Below are 4,549 nucleotides of genomic sequence, written 5' to 3' on the forward strand. Positions count from 1 at the left end.
TTTCCAATGAGTTAGTTCTTCTTATCAGGTGGCCAAAGTATTGGAGTTTCAGCTTCAGCATCAATCCTTCCAATGAATATTCAGGACTGATTTCCTTTAGGATGGACTGGTTTGATCTTCTTGCAGTCCAAGGGACTCTCAAGAGTCTTCTCCAACACCACAGTTCAAAAGCATCAATTTTGAAACTTGTACTTATACTTTAGAACATAATCTTGAAGGAAAAGTAGGAAGTAGCTAAGGAAAAACAAAAGGTAGAGGGATGTGTTTCTGACTAAAGGATAGCATTGTTGAAGATAGGGAGTAAAGCCAAGACAGCAGAGGCTGGACACAGAGATTCTCTGAAGCTGGAGTGGGGAGTGGCAGATCAGGGAGCTGATGAAGGAGCTAGAGTGTGACCAGCCATTTGGCTTTCCCCAGAACTCAGTTTCAGCACAGAAAGTCCCTGGTGCCTTTCTGGGCAAACCAGGGTGGGTGTTCACAGTAGGATGGGAGCCAGAAAGCAGAAGATCATGACAAGGAATTCAGAAGAAGGAAATGGCAACCCACTCTAGTGTTCTTGCCTGGAGAATCCCAGGGACGAGGGAGCCTGATGGGCTGCTGTCTATGGGGTCGCACAGAGTCGGACACGACTGAAGTGACTTAGCAGCAGTAGCAGCAACTCACCTGGAAGTTAAACAGGTTGCATCAGAATTTCCCAGGATTTGCATTAGTGATTCTAATACTAGTTTTTGGTAGGCTGTTTTTCTGGTATGGAAAGCTACTTTTAAATACTGAAATACCAGTAATTAGTAAAATACCATTATTTCGATATATTGAAAAGTCATGAGACCAAGCTCAAAGACCCAGTTATTTATTTTATGCAAAAAGACAAACCCTAGAGTCTACAAATAGACCCCTCAGTCTGTGTAAGTATAATCAGCTACTACCCTGAGTCACTCAGAGTTTTGTTATCAGTTCAGACTTTCTGACCAAGTATAAGAGAAACACGACAGCATTAAAATGAACAGCTTCAGACTCTCCATTTGTATGTGATGAAACTATAAACAAAAAATGAAGACAAAACAAATGCTTTTAAATCAAACTTACCATCAGTTTTTTATAGTCCTTGCCCTCAAGTAATTAAGCAAGTAAGTAAGTAAAGATCTCAAAGTTATAAAAAGAGGCAGGATTATTTGAGGGAGATTTTTTTCCCCCTAAATAAGATAACTCTTTTTTACTTTTCATGATTAATTCAAATATTGTGTTAATAATATTAAAATCATACAGTATGGTTAACAATATTATATTACTTTTGTAACATGTCTTTAATTTTTTGTATTTGAAATCCATGAAAGATTTAGTTTGTTCTTTAAAAAAAAAAATGGAATTCACACTTGATCCATCAGGATGGAACAGTCACTGAAGGCAAGAGGATAAACTTGGGAACATCTTATGGGGGCTCAGACAGTAGAGAATCTGCCTGCAAGGCAGGAGACCTGGGTTCAATCCTAGGTCAGGAAGGTCCCCTGGAGAAGTGAATGGCTACCCACTCCAGTATTCTTGCTTGGAGAATCCCATGGACAGAGGATCCTGGCAGGCTATAGTCTATGGGGTCACAAAGGGTTGGCCATGACTGAGCAACTGTCATTTTGCTGCTGCTGCTGCTGCTAAGTCGCTTCAGTCATATCCGACTCTGTGTGACCCCATTGACGGCAGCCCAACAGGCTCCACCGTCCCTGGGATTCTCCAGGCAAGAACACTGGAGTGGGTTGCCATTTCCTTCTCCAATGCATGAAAGTGAAAAGTGAAAGGGAAGTCTCTGAGTCCTGTCTGACTCTTCATGACCCCAAGGACTGCAGCCCACCAGGCTTCTCCACCCATGGGACTTTCCAGGCAGGAGTACTGGAGTGGGGTGCCATTGCCTTCTCCGAAGTGTCACTTTACAGGGCTGCATTCACAAGAACAGGGCCCAAGTGGCATAACCCTCCACAGGGAAGGGAAAGTGAAGTCAAGATTCCTGGCTTTTGCTGTCCCACACAAGTGGGAAAATCAACACACATATAAAGAGACATTGTTAAAGACAAGAGAGGAAAGTCAGAAAGCCAGGGGGGGAGCTTAAGTCTTGAATTCTGGAGTTGGGAGTTCATTGTTTTCACTTACTCAGACACACTCTGTGAGCTTCAGTTTCTACATCTATGAAATGGGATAATACCTACCTCCTTGTTTTGTTTTGATGATCAAACAAGAGAGTGTGTATGAAAAGGTTTGGTAAGCTATAAAGCACTATACGAGTATTACTAATAGGACTACTATGATACTCACAATGTGTCCGACCACATCAACCCTGAGAGTGTGATTTTGGTTGTAATTGCATCGCCTTGCTTCCTGCTGTTCCCCAGCACTGAGTCACCATCAGCAACTCTTGTAAGTCAGCTGGCTTCAGAGGGGTTGAGAGTTGATGGGGAGAATTGCTGAAGAAGAGGCAGTTCAGATTCTTTCTGTTCTTCCTCCAACCATAAACATTCAAACCTGGTAAAGTGCAATGAAAAAGAACAAGAATGGAATTCAAAAAGATCTGTGCACCCCAGTGTTCATAGCAGCACTATTTATAATAGCCAAGATATGGAAGCAACCCAAGTGTCCATCAACAGTTGAATGGATAAAGATATGGTATATAGAATGGATGAAGATCTGTGACAATCTAGAAGGATGGGGTGGCGGGGGGAGAGATGGGAGGGAGGCTTGGGAAGGAGGGGACACGGGTGTACCTATGGATGATTCTTTTTGATATATGACAGAAAACCACAAAATTCTGTAAAGCACTTATCTTTCAATTAAAAAAGGAAGATGTGATATATATAGACAATGAAATACTACTCAGCCATTAAAAAGAATGAAATTTTGCCATTTGCAGCAACATATGTAGACTTGGAGGGCGTTATGCTAAGTGAAAGCTCAGAGAAAGATGAATACTGTATATATCACTTATATGTGGAATATAAAAAATACAACAGACTGGTGAATGTAACAAAAAGGAAGTAGACTCAGAGACAGAGAACAAACTAGTGGTTAGCAGTGTGGAGAGGGAAAAAGGGAGGTGCAGCATAGGGGTAGGTAAATTAGAGGTGCAAACTTAGGTATGAAATAAACTACAAGGATATCCTGTACAACTCAGGAAATACAGCCAATATTTTATAATAACCACAAATAGAATGTAACCTTTAAAAATTGTGAATCACTATATTGTACACCTGTAACTTGTGTAATTTTGTACAGCAGCTATGCATGCTAAGTCACTTTAGTCGTGTCTGACTCTTTGTGACCCTGTGGACTATAGCCCATTACGTTCCTCTGTCCATGGGATGCTCTAGGCAAGAATACTGGAGTGGGTTGCCATGCCTTCCTCCAGGGACTCTTCCCGACCTAGGGATTGAACCCACGTCTCTTTATGTCTCCTGCGTTGGCCAACATGATCTTTACCACTAGTGCCACCTGGAAAGCCCACAGCAACTATACTTCAATTAAAATATAGAGAGAGCAAGAGTGGGGTGTGGGGAGAGAAAGGAATGGAAGAGATTTGTTCTAGATCTCCAAATACCATTCTAAGGGTTGATATCAAGTTGACATCAAGTCAGATCACACCCTGCTTATGGCCTTTTAATTATTCCCTTGTGCCTATGGGACAAAGTTCACGTTTTTTTTTTTTTTTGCCGCACTGAGCAGCATGTGGAATATCAGTTCCCCAAGCACAGATCGAACCCATGCCCCCTGCAGTGGAAGCACAGGGTCTTAACTGCTGGACCGTGAGGGAAGTCCTCATTTCTTGATCTGGCCCCTATTTACCTCTCCAGGTTCTCTTTAGTCCTTCCTCCATGTACTACATTCCAACCACAACCAACTGCTAAACACAGTGAAATCCCTCCTGGTTTCTTCTGGCTTGCACTGTCCTTGTGCTGTCCCTCTCCCTGACTTTCCTCCTTGACTTCCAATATGGGTTCACATGCTACCTCCAGTGAGAAGTCCTCCTTGGTTTCCCCAGGCAAAGTCAAGCATCAGTGAGCCTGTATGACCTTGAGTGCTCTGCTAGTACAGGGGAGGGTATGGGATGCTAGGTAGCAGATGAGAGCATTGCATTTTCCGTCACTCTGACTTTTACACCCAGATGAACCATTTGTGGTAAGGCACACGAGATACTCTGGAGTGGGTTGTGAAAAGCCACTCCAGGTTCTGGTTATAGATTATACATAGCTATAAAGATGTGGCTATATAGCCACATAAAGAAGTGGCTATATAGATTCTGGAGCCAAATGACCTGGTGTCAGGACCTTGGAACCAAACTCTTGGTCTCTAAGTATGCACATATGTAAAATGGGGATGACAATATCAGTAATCATATTGTAGGGCAGTCATGGGGATAAAGTGAATTCATGCATTAAAAAAACACAGAACAGCACCTGCCACATACTTGTTAGCTCTTGCTATTAGTCTCACACTCTCTTCCTTGTGAGATGGGGATAAAACTCACTGGAGAGAGCGGATATGAGAATTACTCAGGATAAGCAGAAGTGGT

The sequence above is a fragment of the Bos javanicus genome, chromosome 5 (assembly GCF_032452875.1).
Source record: "Bos javanicus breed banteng chromosome 5, ARS-OSU_banteng_1.0, whole genome shotgun sequence".
Taxonomy (NCBI): Eukaryota; Metazoa; Chordata; class Mammalia; order Artiodactyla; family Bovidae; genus Bos; species Bos javanicus.